Genomic DNA, 21,436 nt, shown 5'->3' on the forward strand with positions numbered 1-21,436 from the left:
ACTGCAAATGTAACTATCTTTGGAAATAGGGACATTAAAGGGATAATTTTAGGTCATATGCATGAGGATCTAATCCAATATAACTAATGTCCTTATAAAAAGAGGAAGAGACCCTAAGGATGCATGCACACAGAGAAAGAGGCCATGTGAAAACAGCAAGAAGGTGGCCACTTGCAAATCAAAGAGAGAGGCCTAAGAAGAAACTGAACCAGTGACATCTTGATCTTGGATGTCCAGCCTCCAAAACAATGAGAAATCAATCTTTGTTGTTTAAGTTATCCAGTCTGTGCTATTTTGTTATGGTGGCGCTGAACAGAATTCTGACTAATACAAATCCTAAAATGGGCATCAATTAATTAAGATTTGCACATGGATTATCTGATGTTTGTGTTCTCTTATGGACTAACAGGATGATTTATGGGAAGTTAATTAATCTCCATAGGTCACAGCTTCCTCATCTAGATGATGGGAGAACTCAAAGATATTCACAAATTTAAATTTAATGGGAATGATGGCATTCCCAATCATGCCAACCCATCAAGGTTTCCCATTCTCTTGACAAATGCACTTATTAAATTGCATTAAGGACTGTTGAACAAATTCCAGTTATCATTTGTTCTAGACTGACACAAGCATATTTTAGTCCACCAACTGATCTGTAAGAGCCTTGAGAAAAGATTCCACATCATGCATTTAGCAAGTCATTTAATAATATTTCTTAAATATATCCTATGTGTGAAGCATCATTGATGCTGAGAAGAAAATTATAAAAAGGATGCATATGACACCTTCTTTTATGGAAGAGACTGGCAAACAAAATTATGTAAATTAATTTAGAAATATAACAACTAACAAAATATGAAATAATCTGTTAATATTTCCTTAAGGAATATTTGAAAAAGAATTCTGGAATTCAAAGGAACGTAATTCCTTCCTCTAAAGATCAAATTAACTTAGGAGATGGACTGATAATCTGAGGCATACACTGAAAGCACAGTTTGCTCATGCATTTAAAATCAGTGGTGAAACTCCTCAGTTAGGGTCAGGCCTAGCTAGCATGATTTCATAATTGCCACAAAGCCATCTGCTCAAAAATCTGCAGGCTTTGCTTGCCATCGGTCATTCCTTTAAGATACACTGGCTTGCTTATTGGAATAAGAGGGATTTCAGGGTCAGAAAGAGCTGTTTTACTGATAAGAACAGATACTACACTTGATCTTAGCCAAAAGGGCGAGAAGCGATGAAAGAGCTGTTTTAGAATTCATAAAGAACAATCTGAACTTGTTACTTAAACTTTCAGAGCTTTAATTTCTATAACTGAGTGATGGAAAATCATAATCAACCTGTACAGTTGTGAGAATTAGAGATAATATACACAAAACTCCAAAGAGACTATTTAGCAAACAGTAGGGACACAAAATGTGTATCATTACTTTGTTTCAAAGCAAAAATGGCAAAATGATTTTTAATGATTGATTGTGGCTTCTTGGTGCACTGTCATGAGAATAATAAGAGTCTGTGATTTGACTGAAGATCCATGGCCCACGGTCAATGAAAAATTTGTCATGGGCTCAGTGAGAGAAGCTGCACGTTTAAGTGTCATTCTCATATTAAAAACTGCTATTTGAAGGAGGGAATGTTAACTGGAGAGAGTAACGTACAGTTCCATTAACTCTCCTGAATCTGTGAATCAGTCACTGAGCAAGTAAATCCAAAGAACTGATAACTGTTCAGCTAAATTCTAATGGAGATGTGTGGAAGGACGGCGGGGGAGAAAGGTATTTTGCAAAAATCTGGGGCAGGGTTCACCACCCAGAAGCAGTCAGAAGGCAACTACCTATGGGGAGGAGATGAAAATCTTAAATAGGGGTTATTGAAAAAAGAAATCAGAGTACCAAAGGACTAAAGATGAATGTTTACTGGTGGTTTTGTAAGTACTGTACACATACTAACTGGGAATGCATAAGGTAGTTAGAAAAGTAATTTCAGAAATATTACCTTCTAAATCATCAGGGCAGCAAGCACCAAACTTGGCAGCTGATACCAGAAGCCTAATTATCATCCCTTTGCTTTTCCTTCAAAATAAATATGTTTATTGCAAACGTTGTCTACTTTTTTTGCCTGGCACTCATAAGGGAGCAGCATAAACAGTGGTTCAACTAAATCATTACAATTACATTATCAGTTATATTACAAAAGGCAGTTAAGTCACATTTCCGTGTTAAATGCAATTTTATTAAAAATATTACACTAAAGAATAGATCTCTTCAAAGTGCAGGTTTTCTTTGTTTTCCTGTGATGTAGGTCAAAGACAATAAACGTCACCAGGTATTTGAAATGAAAAATATATCTAATATTCCCCAAACTGCTGCAAAAGCACCCATGGGCCTTTTTCCCAAGACAACGGAACTCTTAAAATACTCATAAGAACTGGGTACCTCTCATTTCAAACAACAGCTTTTCATTATCTAAGCTATAAGCACTGACCTCTGCAATGGTTTAAACAGCCCTCAAATTAAATTAAACTGGTCTATCCTGGCTTCTGGAAAACAAGTATAAGATGCAGTTACATGGTGAGTTTGAAGTTTAATAGGATAAATTTCAGGGATGAAGTTGCATTTGCACACCTAATGCAGGACTCTCTCCCTCCCTCCCTCTCTCTCTCTCTCTAGTTTTAGATGTACAACATAATGATTCAGTATTTGTGTGTATTGCTAAATGATCACCACAATAAACTGTCAATAATACACATCTGTCACCACACAGTTAGAAAATTTTTCTTGTGATGAGAACTTTTAAGATTTACTTTCTTAGTAACTTTCAAATCTGCAATACATTATTAACTATAGTTACTATGCTGTACATTCCATCCTCATGACTTACTTATTAAAATAAATAAGTAGTAGAAGTTTCTACTTCTTGTTAACTTTCACCTATTTTGCTCACCCTTTCTTCCCCCTACCTCTGGCAACCACCAATCTGTTCTCTGTATCTATGAGCTTGGGTCTTTAATGTTTATTTTTTTAAGATTCCACATATGAGATCATTTGGTGTTTGTCTTCCTTTGTCCGACATTTCAATTAGCTTAGTGCCCTCGAGGTCCATCCATGTTGTCACAAATAGCAAGATTTCCTTTTTTATGGCTTAACAATATTCCATTTATTCATTGATGGACACTTAGCTTGTTTCTATATCTTGGCTGTTGTAAATAATGCTGCAGTGAACACAGGGGTGTATATATACTTTCCAATTAGTGTTTTCATTTTCTTCAGATAAATACCCAGAAGTGAAATAGCTGGATCATGTGGTAGTTCTATTTTTAATGTCTTGAGGACCCTCCATAATGTTTTCTGTAATGGCTGTACCAATTTACATTTCCACCAACAGCAGAGAGGGTTTCTTTTTCTCCATATCTTCACGAACACTTGTTATTTCTTGTCGTTTTGATAACAGACATTCTGATAAGTATGAGGTGATATCTCATTGTGCTTTGATTTACATTTTGCCGATGACTAGTTATGATCTTTTCATAGACCTGTTAGCCATCTGTATGTCTTCTTGGAAAAATGTCTATTTAGATCCTCTGCCCATTTTTTTTTAATTGGATTTTTTTTTCTTTTTGCTATTGAGTTGTATGAGTCCTTTACATATTTTGAATATCAGATGAATGTTTTGCAAACATTTTCTTCCATTTGGTAGGTTGCCTGTTTATTTTGTTGATGGTTTCCTTTGGTGTGGAGAAGCTTTTTAGTTTCATGTAATCCCATTAGTTTATTTTCACTTTGGTTGCCTTTGCTTTTAGTGTCATATCCAAAAAATCATCACCAAAACCGATGTCAATGCAGGACCTTCTCTGGACATGCAAGCTGTACCACTCCAAAGAATTAGAGATTACAATACACAGTGCGCATGCATTCCAGGGAACAGTGCCTAGTCCCGCTAGCAAGAATAGAAACCCTCAAGATTCAAAGTCTTGCTCCATAGTGAATAATAACTAGATTGAGTACTGCCCTAGTGCCACCTCACAAAACTTAAAAGCAAGACATAAAGGAATCAAAGTAGTTCCAAGTAACTTAACTGTCTTCTAGAAAAAAGCTCAACAATATTTGTAGTAATATAAAAACATCCAGCATTCAACAAGGTAAAATTGACAGTATGTGCTTTCTAATTAAAAAAAATATTAGGCATTCAAAAAACCAGGGATATTTGAAACATAATGACAAGATAATTTACATAATCAAAATTAATCCAGAACTGACACATATGACAGATTTAGTAAATAAAGACATTAAAATAGTTATTATAATTTTATTCCACATGTTCATGAAATTAAGTAGAGACATGAAATCATAAAAAAGACCCAAATTGAATTTCTGGAGATAAAACCAAAATTGTTTAAGAAAAAGCATACACTGAATAAGATTAACAATAATTACAGAAGAAAGAAAATACTAATGAATATGAACATGGAGCAATGGAAGCAATTCCAAATTAAATACATAAGAAGAAGAAAAATTTAAATGAAGAGAGCATAACAGGGTTTTGGGACAACTTCAGGTAGCCTAATTCATGTGTAACTGGAGACTACAAAAGGGAAGGGGGTATATTTGTAAAACTAGTGGCCAAATTTTTTTCTAAATTTGTAGAAACTGTAAATGTATATATATAAGAAATTCAACAAACTCCAAACACAATAATGAATAAAAGATCACAAAAATTAAATAGATATACCATTTTGTAAGTCAAAAGAATATTGTTATGATGCCAGTTCTCTGTCAACTGGTCTATAGATTCAATCAAAGTTCCAACAGGCTTATAAAGTGGAAATGAACAAACTTATTCTAAGTTTCATATGAAAATGCAAATAACACAGTATAGCTAAAAGAACATTGAAAAAAGAACAAATGAGGAAAAATGTTAACTGAATTTCAATATTTATTATAAAGCTACAGTAATCAAGACAGTGTAAAATCTGTGTAAAGGTTGACAAGTAGACCAATGAAATGGAAAGAGCTCAGTGATAGATCCATGTACATATGGACAACTGAGTTTTCACAAATTGCTAAGGCAATTCAAAAAGAAAAGGATATTATTTTTGTTTCAAAATTGTTCCAAATGATGTTGGAACGATTGGATACTCATATGAAAAACAAACTTTGATCCATCATCACACCATATAAAACATTTATGCAAAATGGATCATAGAAATAAATATGATGACTGAACCTATAAAAACTTCTAGGAAAAAACTTCTAGAAAGAAACATAAAAGGAAACATTTATGACTTTCAGTTAGGCAAATATATTTTAGATATGATACCAAAAGCATGACCCATAAAATAAAAAGAACTGAAAAACTCTACCTCATTAAAATTAAAAACATAAAAGGATTTCTTTTGTTGAAGAAATCCAACAGAAAAACATCCCATTAAGAGGACAAAAACACAAACCACAGACTGGGAGAAAATATTTGCAAATTTTATATCTAATAAAGTACTGTATCTGTGATATATAATAAATATCACAAACAAAAAAATAAATAACCCAATTTTAAAAATGGGGAAAATATTTGAAAAGATACATTACTAAAGAAGACATGTAGAGACAAGTAATACATGAAAAAATGCTCGACATAATGAATCATTAGGGAAATTCAAATTAAAACCACCATAGTATATGACTACTGAGCACCTATTAGAATGGCTAAAATTGAAAAGTGTTGGTAAATTTATGAAGGAATTGGAACTCTCATATACTGCTAGTAGAAATATAAAATGACATAAACATGTTAGAAAACAGTTTGACAGTTTCTTAAAAAGTTAAAAATATGTCTATAGTATGGTCCAACCATTTACTCCTCAATATTTGAGAGAAGTGAAAACATACATCCATACAAAAAAAGCATACTCAATATTCATAGGCCCTTTATTTGTAATAGCCATCAAACTAGAAACAACTCAAACGACCATCAACAGGCAAGAGGATAAACTAATTTTGGTATATCCATATGTGGTAGCTGAGTAATCCAAGCCCTCTTCCCATTAACCTGTGAATGTAATCTTATATGGCAGAAAGGACTTTGAAGTTGTGATTAAGTTAAGGATTTTCAGGTAAGAAAATTCTCCTGGATTACCTGGTGGGCTATAAAAATAATCCCAAATGTCCTTACTAACAGGGGGAGGAGGAGGGAAATTTGACTAAAGAGAGGACCATGTGGTGACAGAGGTCAGGACTAATGTCTTGCACACCTTGAAAACAGAAGGGGCCACAAGTGGGGAAAAAGGAGGCAGTCACTAGAAGCTCAAAAGGCAAGGAAAGGGATTCTCCTCTTAGAGTCTCCAAGACGAACTAGTTCTGCTGACAATTTGACTTTACCTCGGTGAAATTCATTTTGGACTGTGACCTTCAAAAATGTAAGAGAATAAATTTGTGTTGTCAATAAATTTGTGGCAATTTGTTGTAGCAGCAATAGGAAATAAACACATTATATAATGGAATGCTAATAAGCAATAAAATAAATGAGCTATTGATATACATAATACAAAGGAATATAAAATAATTATACTGAGTAAACAAAAGGTAGTAGTATATACCATTTACATAAAATTCTGCCACTCGTATAAAATTCTAGAAAATGCAAAGTAACTTACAGTGTCAGAGAGCATGCTAGTTGTTGTCTGGGGACTTGAGGGATGGGAAGGTGAAGAAAGGAGTGCTATGTGGAAAATTTGGGGGGATAAACAATATTGTATTATATTGACTGTAGCTTTGGTTTCGTGGGTGAATACACAGTCAAAACTTATCAAATTGTACACTTGAATTATGAAGTTTATAATATGCTAATTATACCTCAAAGCTTTTAAAATTAAAAATACTTGCATGTAGTGGGTACACACAAACATATATATATACACATAATGTGTATGTGTGTGTGTGTGTGTGTAGGATATACAGAATAATGGAACAAAAGAAAAAATACAAATAGATGAAAAATAGAAAATAAAAGAGAAAATTTGGAAGCCTTAAGTTCCAAAATTTATCTTGGAATAGCTTAAGAAAAAAAGTGGATAAAATTTAAAATAGAAAGCTGTTATAGAGATAGCAAAGGAAAACTTCCCAGAATTAAAGAATATCATTTTACACATTGAGAAAAGATGCTTACTAAGTGACCAGCATACAGAATAATTAGAACCAAACTAAGGCTCAGCATTATGAAATTTCTGAATACCAAGTTAAAGAGAAGATCCTATAACTTTAGAAGAATTGGTATTGTGGAGGAACAACAGGTTGGGGAGAAAAAAAAACACCAAAAGGTCCCAAAAGAGATTCGGACCCAGAATGATTTTAGGCTATTTGAAAGCAAATTTGTCTGTTAAAGTGAGCAGCAATATAATTATGTAAACGTTTCAGGAGAAAATAATTTCTATCTTAGAATTCTTTTCTTTTTAATTTTATTTATTTATTTATTATTTTTTTGGGGGTACACCAAGTTCAATCATCTGTTTTTATACACATATCCCCGTATTCCCTCCCTCCCTTGATCCCCCCCCCACCCTCCCCATCCCCGTCCTCTAAGGCATCATCCATCCTCGAGATGAATTCCCTTTGTTATACAGCAACTTCCCACTGGCTATCTATTTTACAGTTGGTAGTATATATATGTCTATGCTACTCTCTCCCTTCATCTCAGCTTCCCCTTCACCCCCCCCGCCCCCCCAAACCTCGAGTTCTCCAATCTTAGAATTCTTTATCCAGCCAAATAGTTAATCAACTATTTAGGCAGGGAAAGAAAATGACATTTTATGATATGCAAAGCCTCGAACAATTAACTGCTCCAACACCCTTTGTTAGGAAGCTGTCTTAGTAAAATAAGGCAGCAAATCAAAAAAGTGAGAGACACGGGATCAAGAAGACATCTAATATAAGAAAATTGGAAAGAGAAGTCCCAGTATGACAGCTCTGCATCAATCTTGAAAGCTAAACATTCCTCATTGGAGCAGAAGGAGAGAGCTAAATGGAGTAGCATCTTAAAGAGAAAAAAAAAAGTTATAATTACCTATGTTTGAGTAGAAGGAAAAACAACTGCTAGGCTTTTGATAAATTATTTTTGAACATTAAAAAATGACGGACAAGTTACAATAAAAATAAAGCAAATGAAAAACAAGGAGTTATTTAAGAAAAAATATGAACTCATTTTTATCTTACTTATAAGAAAGAAAATTAATCTCAGTATACTACTCGACTAAGCACTAAATGATTTTAATATAAAAATAATATATTCATTAACTATTGATTTAATCAAAATTGATACTGTTTTAATGAGAAAATGAGGGAAGAGGGCTTGTGGTGGTGATATAGTGGTAGTATGAGAGGTCAAATTTCAACTAATTCAATAAGAAATCAATAGATGATAACTAAATTTAACAAATAATAAATTACATCATAAGTTCATAAATTAGAAATATAGAGGGAAGTACCAGAACAAAGAATAGTAAGAGAATAAGAGGTTGTTTCTGGGAACAGGGCTTGAGGAGTAGAAATAGGTGGAATAGGCCATTGCTGCCTCTCTCTTTTTGTTGTTGTATTTTTTGTTGTTGTTGTTATTTTTGTTCTTGTTTTTTTGTTTCAGGTACCACTGAGCAGGGCTGACTGCATGGAGGCTCCTTCCTCAGACAGCCCTATCCATGGCCCTGTGGCCCCAGCCCCTGCCATGCCCCACAGCCCCTGAGGAGTCACTGCACATTCAGCCCTTGCAGATGCCGGACACTGGACACTGGCGAGTGTGCAGGAGGCATGCAAGGCAGGATTTGATACTGAAGCATAGCTGTCTCTTTAAGTCTTTTGTCTTAAAGAGTCTCTTCAAGTCTCTTAATTTTTTAACCATTAATATATATTAATTTAGTCTTTTTAAAGTGTTTAATAAAAAATTAACTGTTGTCCTAGTGATACCTCTTAATTAGCGCAACTCTGCATAAGCCTCTCTTTGCATGCTGAATCATTTACTTTCAGCAAAATATGTTTTATGGTTAAAAAGAAAAATAACTAAATAAAATACTTTTAATTGGGGTCTAAATTTCATCATCCTTGCATGCCAATTTTTTAAAAATAAAATAAAAAGTGAATATCTACTGTGTGTTAGGCATGGATTTCAATTTTGGTGATAAAAATTAATAAGAAATGTTCTTAACAGATTATAGTTTATTAATGGGTGGTAGAGGCAGCAAGTAAACAGAAAATTAGAGTTCATTGTGATTATGCTCAAGAAAGTGGGGAGGGTGGCTGGGTTTAGTTATGAAGAAATTTCAAAACTGGGATAGTTTCCAAATTTACAGAAAAACTTCTTGGATGGACAAATGTAATCAAGCTAATGAAGCGGGAGGGTGTGAAATCTAATACTTACTGAATAGCAGGCAGAGGCCACCAGACAATTAGAATTTAAAACAGAATATGTACCTTCCAAATCATTGAGGAAGTTGAAAACCAACAAACTAAGTTTAATACAACAAAGAAAGAAAGCAAAAGATATGGTAAAGAAACATAGCATCCAAGGAACACTGAGACAAAATGAAAAAAGGGCAAGGCACATCATTTTGATAAATAGAATTCATATTTTGGTAAAGTTCTTCAATTAAATTTCTAAGAGAATTTTGGGGAAGTCACTTGTTAAGGTCAAGCATTTAATTTCCTCTATCTGAAATTCCAAAGGAAATGACCAAGGAGGAGAGTGTGGGGGAGGGAGAGGGAGAAATAAAGTACATGAATACATCTGCATTCCTACCTCAATGCCAGAAACTAGTAAAGAGTCATGGAATAAACAAAGCCAGATTAAATAAAGATATCCAGCCAGATTTTGTGCTAAATTAATAGAAGAAAGTTTAAGAGATTCTGATTTGAGTTCACTAATACCTGTTGACTGGAAAAGCAAGGATAAGTGAACAGGGCAGACAAATAGACTGTCTGGCATCCCTTCATCTCTAGGTATTAACAGGTAAGAAGCAATAGCCTATGGCAAGTTGGTACATACCAAAGAGAAAAACAATTCGAAGTGGAGTTTTCCATTGATCCTACTGGGTTTACTTTGATACAGGATGAAACAGAAACAAGAAAGACTTAGACAAAAACACACAACGTGCCTAAAGTAGAAACCAGGCCAAAAATAAATTTTCATTAGTAAATGTAGCCGGAGGCATAGCTGATTAAATATAGACTTAAAAAAATGGCATACAGGAAACCAACAAAGTGGGTCCAAAGAACCACTTCTTACCCAAATCATCTCAAGACTCTAGGTCACTGAATTGGCAAATGAACTGAGAGCAAAGAGCCATACACTTTAAGATCTGACTGGAGGATGATAACAGAGAGCAGGGACTAGAAGAATCATTTCAACTGCTTTGGGTCAAATACCTGGTTTGTATAGATCTCTCCTTCATTAAGGATGAAAATTAGAAATTAATGTGTAGGACTAATGAAAATGGCTATTTTTATTTTCAGTATAAGAGGAGATATGTCTCAAAGGTTGCAAAACAGTAAAACGACAAATTACAATAAACAAAATATAGACAGCATCTGCAATTTCCCCTAAATAAAAAAAAAAAGTATTCTTAAAAAATTGTTACAATACATCAAAAATGAAAACAGAGCTGGGAAAACTGAAGAAATAATTTAGGGTTGCTAATAATTTGTTGGTAGACATTTAAAATGCTTTTTGAAGAAATAACAAAATCCACCAATGAAAAAACCCAGATCATTGATAGAGAAAATCTTAAGCAGCACTATCAGAATACAGGGGAAAAAAGAGCAAAACTGATGACAATAACAACTGAGAAGATAAATTAATTTGAAAGACATATATCCCTGAGTTTATACAATTAATTGTGATGGTTGAACAATAAGGCAAGAATGAAAGAATGAGAAAAAATAAAGAATTGCTAAACTACATTTTCTGGGCTGAAAAATATACACTCTGAAGCTCAAAAGGGCTCCCTATATACCAGGCAAATGCAATAGTGATTTGATACTCAGACATAATTGTTAGAAATTTATAATTCATTGACAATGAGAAAAGCTAAAAGCATTTGGGCAGAAAAGAGCAGCTTACCCCAAATAAAGGAAATATTGGCCTGAATTTAGATTTATCTTTCAGTAGTACTGAATTACATAAGATTATGGAGAAATCATAATATTAAGTGAAAATTATTATGGTCTTAAATATTCTATAGTCAGAGTTTTCATTCACATATGAAGGTATCAAGGAAATGTATTTCATTGGATACATCTATGTATTTTCTGAGAAGAAATTCACAAAGGTGTACTCTTTTCAACTGAGAACAAAATATACATAACTAAAAATGCAAAACTTGTTAAAAATTTGAACATGGATGCACCTAAATATAAAATTAAGCTTAAATAATGATAAACTAGGAAATCAGAATGCTTTGGCAGGTACAATTTAAAAATAATAATTTTATTTTTTTTCAAATTCTCTACAATGATCATGTGTTATTTAAAAATTAGAAAACAAAAAATAATTTAGGCCATGTGTAAATATAACTACACAAATATGGTTCCCACTAGGCAGCCTATTTGGACTTGACGAGCAGCTAGAGTTGGTAACAGGTCTAAACCAGCAGATCACAGGTTTACACTTGTACCAGACCCATCAGACCAGTCTGATGTTGATGGGTCATCCCAGGCTGACTAGCCTCAGTGATTTCTCCCAAAGGAGAATGGACATAACTTTTACTCTTACCTATAAGTCCTCCTAAAAAAGTTTGAACATGGGTTTCTTGCTATCAACAGTGGCCTGGTTTCTAAATTTTAGTTTGCTTTTTTTCAGGCTTCTCCACACAGGTCTATTTGTTTTGTTTGTTTTCTGCCTCTACCCCTCTTCTCCTCTACCCTCCTCACCCTTTTTCTTTCAGATTATTAATGAAATTATAAGGTGAAATGGACATTGTCAGAGGAATATCTCTGTTCTACTGCGAAAGGAAGTCACTGTTCTTAACTCAGTTTCTGCTACTACTGGAGGGCTTCCTAACACTAAGGAAGACTCTTTCTTCACTGGCTCATTACTTTCTTTAAAATAATTCTCATTTTATGTGGTTTATATCAGTGAGCAGAGGTTCCTGCCAAATAGTAGCATTTACTAGGGTAAACTGGGAAATGCTAAGTAAAAAAGAAACAAAAACAAAACAAAAACAGTAATTCCATGCACTTGAGGTATGCGATATTGTGTGATCCTTATGTTTTTGAGATGTTATACACTATAAACAGTTGTGGAAGTGTAAGATATTATTAGAACAACCATCCATTAACTTTTTAATTTTAATTTCAATAAGTAGGTCACAGAAGGAATACCTATACTTGGATTTTAAATTTTGAATGCTATTTTAAACCTCAGCTTCAAGGGTCAAACTGTAAACTATTTTAAGGTAATCTTGTAACTGTAGTAACTAAAATGATGAACCAATTAAGGACTGAGTACATGATATGAAACAAAATAAATTCTAAGTTGGATTTGATTAATAATGTGTCTAAGTTAATAACTAAACAATATTCCTTATTAACACAAGAATCCACTCTAATAATAAAAGGCTCATGATTTCCTTTCAGTTTCATAAACCTCTGTGCTTATATTAATAATCACAGGCCCCCCCTTGGTAATAAGTTTTGAAATGAAGCAAAAAAAAAAGCAAAAACTCAATCATTTCATAAGAGCAACCATACGCATCTCCTGAAAAACCATCTCCTCACTTAGGGTTCTTTTTCCCAAATACCATGTCACCTGGTGTGCATCCCATCAACATTCTCATCCCACTCCACTATTACCTACATTTGCCTAGATGTCTGTCTCCTCCTAAGAATGTCAGATCTTGGAGAGTAAAGATCTCTTCTGATTTTTTCTCTAATTCCCTTGAATTTCCACAGTGCCTAATAAAATTCACTGAATGAGTAAGTGAATGAAAATAACAACAAATGAGTGATTTTGTTGTATTTCAAGACTCACTCAAAACCTGGTGTTCAGGAACTCAGAGGAGTCAACCATAAACACATGATAAATACAAGTTAGGTCAAAAGTCTTCCTTAATGTCTGTTATTCCCATTATTGTGACCCTCTTAAGCACAGGTACGAATTGATCATCTTTGTAACACTTAAGCTTAACTTAGTTTATAGATTTTATACTTTAGAATACAGAACGTTGGTAAGACTTCCATCAATATTTTGTAAAGTGAATCCCTTTTAGATTCTCAAGCCAGGCCTCCAAAAGTGTGGCATTAAAGTTATTTCAGAGATTCATAAAGGAACATCTTGTGCCTTTCACAGTATTAGAGGTTTAATATTAGTATATAATACTTACTCACTTTATACCTAAGAAAATTACTTTCTATTTGACAAAACAGTAGGATTATGAGTATTATAGATCATGCTCATTCATTTATATCATATTTTATAAGGTATTTAAGGCAGAAGGTGATAATGTGGGAGTTATGTTTATTTCAGGATCAGGAATGGAATGAGAGAGGAGTAAAAAATGAGAAAAAATATTACTAAAAAGTAAGCCACATGTTGAAATAAATAGGGAAAGAAAATATGGGATTAAAGATGAAATGAGTGGTATTTTTTAAGGAGGATGTTACTGAGCTGGGAGAACATTTATACCACTTTCTTCACTTCCATAGGTGGTACTCAATGAGCAGGGCCATAGAGAACGATTGATCAACCATAACCAGGGTCTTTTGGTCCAGGACCTCTTTCTTGCTCCCTGTAGAACCCCTGGTGGTGTACAAGGTGTTGGACAATCTACTACTTTTCAGATAAAGCAAACAATACCTGGACTTTCAAGATATAAAGCAAGCAATGCCTGGATTATTTTCATAACTACATTATAAGAAGCAATCCCAATTTTTTTTGCTCTAAATCCTCTTTTTCTCCTTCCTTTTGTCTTTATGTCTCTCCTCCCACAAGTTCTAAAAAAGAGTAGAAAAATGTGCCACCTTGTCCTTAAGCACAAGGCTTTATTCCAGCAGGAAAGCGTAAAGGAAGAATTGATATTGTGATACTGACTAGTTTTCAACATGGTGATAGGTAGAGATGAATTCCTGACTCTATAACAAGTTTGACAGAAAGATTTCCTTTCCATGTGAATTCTGTCCTGAGAATGCCATGTGAAGTAGCATTCAAAGTCAGATTTTGACTTAGCCAAACGAGGGGCATAATCATTTGGAACACAGATATTTGCTGTCTCTGCTCTATAGCATCAATACTGCATCTGTACTTGCCAGAGACCCAAGAAACACCTGTGTTTATTCACCATCACTGGATTTATATTTTTGATGATCAAGAAAGGTTAACCTCAATGTAGTTAAATATTTATTCATTGCCAACTCTGTGGCAGGCACTTTGCTAGTTGTTAGGAATTGTCCTAATTTCTGCATATATATCAGCATATTTAACACAGCAACCATATAAAGTAGGTATTATTTTTCAGATGAGAGTCAAGTTTTAGATAATTTCTGAAGTTACTAGGATATCACCAGTAAAGTGATAGAACAAGAATCTGAAGTTTCTGTATACAATTCTCATCCTATACTATCTCTGTATAAGAATTAGATACTAAGAAATTTTATTAAAAACATTTCCAAAATATTAACATGGGCAGTACATTTTGAATTTCAATGCTGGATCAGCTCCCAGTAGTTCATTCCAAGGACAAGGCTGACTACAGCTGTTCTTAAAGAAGTTTTGCTCGCTTTCAAAATTTTAAGTGATTCCTTGACCACAAAAGCACTTTTATGACTAAAGCTGGTTTTCAAATTGATGACAGTCAGTTATTTCTTCAATAAAAATGATTGGTTGAAAGATAGCTCTATGTAGAAACACCATGAGTATCGATGGAAAGGAACATAAATTTTAGCAGAGCTTCCTCAGCAGATGTCAAATTTAATTAACTGTTGTATTTCCAATGTTTAGCACAGTGCCTGGAATATAGTAGATATTCAACACATATTTGCAGAAACACATAATCACAGAGTTAGGATGAGCCACGTTATGATTCCTGGTCTGTTATTTCCCAACCTAGTAAACAAAAACTTAATATTCAGTAGTCATATTCAAGCAAAATAAAGTAACAAACATCAAGTCCAGGTTTGAAAGGATAGCATGGAGGATATGTGACTAAAGGGGATTGGGTGTTTTAGGAGAGGGTGGTTTAGAACAGAATGAGATTGGAAGGGCTTCATTCTGAGATGGTAAAACAATCTTCATAGATTGTGACCATCCTATAAAAAGTGAGATATAAGCTGTAACAGAAATTCTCAAGGACTCTTTGTTGATATTCCTGTTTTACCTTGTAACTGACTGAGTTTCACAAGCACCCATAATCTTTCCACCTTGCATACAAAGCTCATATCCTGGAGTATTTACCATAACTATTCATTAATAAAATGTTTTTCCTAATCCACCTTTTTCAGAGTGACTTATGGCAGAAACAACTCCTTCTAAACATAATGTATTTCATGGCGCTAGGAAATCAATCGGATTTTATTCCAGGTCTGTCACATATTAGCTATGTGGCCATGTGCAACTTAACTTCTGGATCTGTTTCACTATCTGTAAAACAATTTTCTTTCCTCAGATATACAAATTTTATGATAATAGCATGTACACAGGGCCAGCACATTGACAGATGCACAGTAGGCCCTGAACTATTGTCAAGTCCTTTTACCCACCTTAATAAAACGTTTATACTGTTTTAGAGAACAAATTATACAGCCATATTGCTGGTTTAAAGTCCATCTCCTAAACACTCATCTTATGTTACCAGGTAAACTACCTGTCACGCAGTGCCTCAATTTTCTTATCTGTAAAATGAAGCTGATAGTACATTCTTTGGTGGGCTTTCAAATGAATTATTTGAGTTCATACACATCAAGCACGTAGTGGTGAGTTTCACGCACAGTAAACTCAATTACAAATCCTCCACAGCTTTAAGACTGGTATTTTTAAAAGTGTTCAAGAAACACTTGATAACATCTCTTCATTTACTGAGAAGCTGAAGAACAGATTTATACCTGGCCTAAAATATTCTTGGCAGAAATAAAATCACTTTTTTATTTCTTACTATCGAACTCCTATCATGCCATTCTTAAAGACAATGGGGTACTCAGGCACTATGCAGGTCGCAGATTACATGAAGAAAATTATAATAATTATGTCAAACATTATATTTAGACAGATTACCCTTGTATATATATTTATTGTTCAGTTATATCATTATATAGTGTTTTTAGAGCATATAAAATAAGTTTTGCAAAACGAATTTATGTGAACTGTATACTAAAGTAACTGTTATCCATGATTTAAATTCTAGAGTAATGTTGCCTAAATGGGCATAAGTGCCTCTGAGTAGGTGATTTCTTCACCTCTGGTAACAGTTATGACTAACTGCAAGCTGCACACCACCAACTCACTCATGTTGGAGGAACATGTGAGAAATAGAGAAACATCACTCAAAATATTAGTGGCCCAAAGGAGGCATTATACCAAAGACTATTTTTCCTTAATAAGGAACTTTGAATTTACTGTTTCACCCTCAATTTTTTTGCCTACTTTCAGTGATGGACATCTTAAATCTATTTCTTTCATAACAGGCACAAAATATGAAGAAGAGGAACATGAAATTTGAACCCTGAATAAAAGTCATTTTAGTTACCACTTTCCATACTTTCATTCCATGAATAATATTGCTGCATAATTTTTATAAGCATAATAACATACCATAAATAATCATGAATTACTAATGTTACATCAGAAATAAATGCAAATTCAGAGATTAACAACATATATGAATTATTTTTAGATAATTTTGTTTTCTAAATTTAAACGCTTGTATGTTGAAATTCATAGATAGGCTGCTTTCTTTTGAATCATGGCATAAGTACTGAACTGTAAAGATAATGTGTTAAATTTGACTTTTCCTGATCTACGTTTTACAGGAACATCTATACTACAAGCCTAACTCATACTGGAATATTTAGAACTTTTTAAGATTAGAAAAAGTAGCAAAAACAGGGAGAGGCAAATTGGTAAATGTATTATTTTTTAGAATGCACTACAAAAAGCCATCCTCAAAACAACCCTAACAGCCCTAATTTATATAAAGAGGAAAATTTAGAGAAGTAAAATTATGGCAAAGATCATGCAATCACACACAGCAAAAATGCAGAGGTATCATTTGAATCCAAGCTGCTTGACTCTTGTACTCAAGTTCTTGACCATTCATTTCTCTCTTATTGTAAGTCTGAGGCCTTCTTGTGTTGATATGTTCAATCTCTATTCAAGGTAATTTTAGCCAAATGGACTTGTTAGTGTACCACTGACTGCAAGTATAACACTGTGTCTGCAAGATCTGCCAGTTCACAGATAAAATCTATTTTTATGTCTTTTGGATATGTCTAAATTGAGCTAATGTCAGTCAACTAAACTCACTTTACCTAAAAGAAAAAAAGAAGTTGAATCTTTGCAATCAGCTAAACTTTGGGAGAATAACTTGAAAAATAAATTGGGAAACGTTGGTACAATCAAGTGGGTAGTGTAAATAGGTAAGTAAAGAAAGAAAACCCTGTGCTGAGTAATGAACAATATTTAATCTCATTGATTTGGGGTCTGAGTAGACAGTTAATGATGTTTTATAAAAACATTATTTACAAAGTATTAAGCCTACTATACAGCAATCCCTGTAGGAGGAACTAACTATACACATGTGCTAATCTTCATAACATTTCTACCTGCCAGATAGGTATCTTAGCTCCACCTCTACTAGTTTTGTAACCTTGAACACTTGCTTACCTTCTCTGCTCTTGTTTCCTCATCTATGAAATTACAGTAATAAAAATGTCTCTTTATGAATATTAAGTAGGTTACTACAAGCAAAACACTACAAACAGTGTTTGGCAAAGAATAAACATTTCATAATAGCACTTCTTATTATTCTGATTTCAGAAGTGAGGAAACTGAAACCCACTGCAATTAGTTTGCCCATGATCACTCACTATGTAATAGTCTTAAGATTCAAACACAGTCTGTGTGATTCCATATCCCTGCTTTTTATTGCTCACATTGCCTTTCTCACCATGACTTTAAATTATGACAGTAAGTTATTGAAAAAACACAAATGCAACACATATCTTTCCTATACATAAACCGAGGAGAAATATAAACTTTACCATATATTTTATTTTTTAAAAAGTCATGCTGAGACATGTCATCATGAGAGAATATTCACCAAAGCGCCTTCTTTAGCAAAAAGTTATACAGTAAAAAATAAGAATTAAAATACCTAGAGCAAAAATAAATTGATAGCATTTGTGGTATTTACAAAGGTCATGACAGGACAACTGAAGACAAAGTGTGAGAGGTCTTCCTTGTAAGTATAAATCCTTTACTGAAATGTCCAGTAAAGGAGAGAGACATTTAAGAACCTCATCAAACCTTAAAGAGGAAGAACTGGGGAATTATAATTAATATCAGAAACACACTAAAGTTATATTCTCATAGTACTAAATGCTTGTATACAGCTAAGTGTATCTAGAATCTATATAGTTTGCCTCTGCTAATAACAGAGATCATCTATTTACAACTTTATTTTTAAAGCTCTTTATTGGAGTATAATTGCTTTACACTGTTGTGCCAGTTTCTGCTGTACAACAAACTGAATCAGCTGTATTTATACATATATCCCCATATCCCCTCCCTCCCATGACTTACTTTGTCTATTCACTTAAATCCATTATGTCACTCAGTGTTTACATAATTATATTATTTTTTTACAAAACTGTTTCTCAAATGGGCCTTGTAAGAATTCCATAGGGTGCATGTTTGTAAAGAACACAGATTCCTAGTTTCCTTCCCTGGAGATGAGATTCTATAAGTCTGGAGGCACTGAAGAAATCGTATTTTAGCAAGAACTCCAGGTGATTCTTCAGATCTTGAAAATTTGGGAAATGAGCTAAAGTAGATAAAATAAATTGCTCAAGATACTAGTGAGTGATGGAAGCTGTATTTAAGCCAGAACACATGCATATATTTACAGTGTAGCCACACCTCTACCCCCATATTGCTGCTAATAGTGCTCCAAAGCCAAACATATATATATATATATATATATATATATATAAAATTTTAGGAGTTATTTTTGGGAGATGCCTTTTAGCCAGTCTATTAACTTTCTAGAAACGTAATGATAAGAAGTGTACCATGACTAATACAGTGCAATTGAAGAATACTTTCAGCAATGTACTTTCACATCCACTCAATTTACCCACAAGAAAGTCTTCTCCTCCATGGCCAACCATATCTCAGCTATAGTGAGGATGTGAATTGGGGGCCTCATGTTTTGGTGAACCTGGATCCTGCAGCTGGTGCAGGCTTCTTACATGCCTGTTAATTTGAAACCAACCAGAATTTAAAGTAATTGCTACTTTGCAGTGCAATTTAGGAGGAAAGGCAATAAATTAAGGGACAGCTGGACTGGTTGTACTAATGACCTGTCAGGTTTAGAATATGATTTCACAACTTCTGTAACTTCTGATGAACTGCAGAGTCAGAAGGGGTCATAGAGATTATTCTGTCTAAAGTCTGCATTTTACTAAGGCCACAGAAGGGATAGTGAGCTAACCACAATCAATCTCAGAGATCTTAGAACTCTGCCTTGAACTCATTAAGAGTTAACTTGGCAATGCATATAACATCTAAACCTTAATTCCCTCACCTTGAAAACAGAAATATATATATATATATATATATATATATATATATATAATTATTAAAGCTTTAGTAAGCATGAAATAGTGCAGTGTACTTTTAAGTTTCGGGGACAGTGGGTGGTAATAGTATTCACACAATATTAGCTGCTGCTGTTTTTCTTGCTGTTGTTGTCCTTTGCTACAATCCTGAGAGATGAGGATTATCCCCTCAAAACTTTGGATAAGGAACCTATGGACCAGAAAAGGTAAACACCCAGAGTTACAGAGGTAAAGACAGGATTTAATCACAGGAAACTTTGAGTCAATGCTCTTTTCATCAAGGTACAACTACTTTACATTAATCTGCAAATACTAATGTTTTCTAAACATCTGAGCAATTATAAAACACTAAAATAATAAACAGAAGTCAGCTTTCCTGTGCTTTCTTGAAGATTTGGATTTCTTTTGATAAGTTAATTTATATACAGTTGACCCTTGAACAATGTGAAGGTTAGGGGTGCTGACTCTCTCTGCAGTTAAAACTCTACATATAATTTGTAGTTGGCCTCTAAATACCTGGTTCCTCTGTATCCGCGGTTCTACATCCATGGATTCAACCCAACGGCAGGTCATGTAGTACTGTAGTATTTACTATTGAAAAAGAACTACATATAAGTGGACCCATATAGTTCAAAATCCATGTTGTTTATGGGTCAGCTGTGATCATCAACCTTCAATATTTTTTTCCAGTAAGATTCATGTGCATAGTATAATATTAAATTCTAGACTCAGATGAAAACTTCAGCTCTTTAGAATCCTCAAGAAATGTGGGGCTTTGGATAACTAGACTTCTAGATAGCTTTAATAAATACTTACATATTTATTTACATTATAATTACTTTGGATGGGATTTTTTTAAACTTTATCACTTGTCTTCATTCCTAGTATAAATTTATCACATAATATATACTATTGTTGCTAATGTAAAATTATCGGTTTAAACATCAATGTTCTTACTTTGAAGTAACATTTGGTACTCCCTTTCAGCCATTTGAGGTATAAGGCATTTTTGAAGAAATGACCCTAGACACATTTGCTTTTCGGATTGAAATATCTCTATATTATTTTCATAGTTTGGCTCACCCTTACTAGGAGATAATCTATAACTAGAGTCATAAATATCTAAGAAATCCCCTGTGGAAAGGGAAAGAAAGGGAAGGGTGAAAATTAAGAGACTGAGCAGAAGACCTGAGGGGCTATCAATTAGATTAAACACTCAATCCTTTCTGATGGTCCAGGTTGATATTCAGTATCAGCCTGAGTACCAGTCAGTATAATTTCTGACCATAAAATATCTTCCTCAACGTTTTCCCCTATATAGCTGGGAAGTATTTTAACAAGATACAATGCCTTCTCTTCTTCAGTCATAAATAAAAGAATAAACTGCCAAAATATCAGGGAGAGTTAATATGAATGTATGAATGCATTTCTGTCAAGGTATAAATGGCTTCAGAGTTTTTTTCCTGGCTTCACCAGGGTAAGGGTATAGGAAGATTCTAGATCCTAAAAATATCAGTGAAGGGAAAAGGAGGCTTAAACAGTGGATATCAGAGATTCTGAAACTAGGTATTCTCCCCAACACTGTCCTAGTTCTTATGAAGTAGGAACTGGGCACAAAGCAAGTTGGCTGCTGA

At 33.8% G+C, this 21,436-nt stretch overlaps 1 protein-coding gene and 1 pseudogene across 1 annotated transcript in view; both read right to left on the reverse strand.

Moving 5' to 3' along the window:
- Positions 1 to 21,436, reverse strand: part of ANO3 (anoctamin 3) — a 451,354-nt gene that overhangs the window by 257,665 nt on the left and 172,253 nt on the right. The gene's annotated exons all lie outside the window — the stretch shown is intronic.
- Positions 1,038 to 1,242, reverse strand: LOC130829595 (U2 spliceosomal RNA; annotated as a pseudogene).

Source organism: Hippopotamus amphibius, chromosome 9 (assembly GCF_030028045.1).
Source record: "Hippopotamus amphibius kiboko isolate mHipAmp2 chromosome 9, mHipAmp2.hap2, whole genome shotgun sequence".
In the NCBI taxonomy this organism is placed as follows: Eukaryota; Metazoa; Chordata; class Mammalia; order Artiodactyla; family Hippopotamidae; genus Hippopotamus; species Hippopotamus amphibius.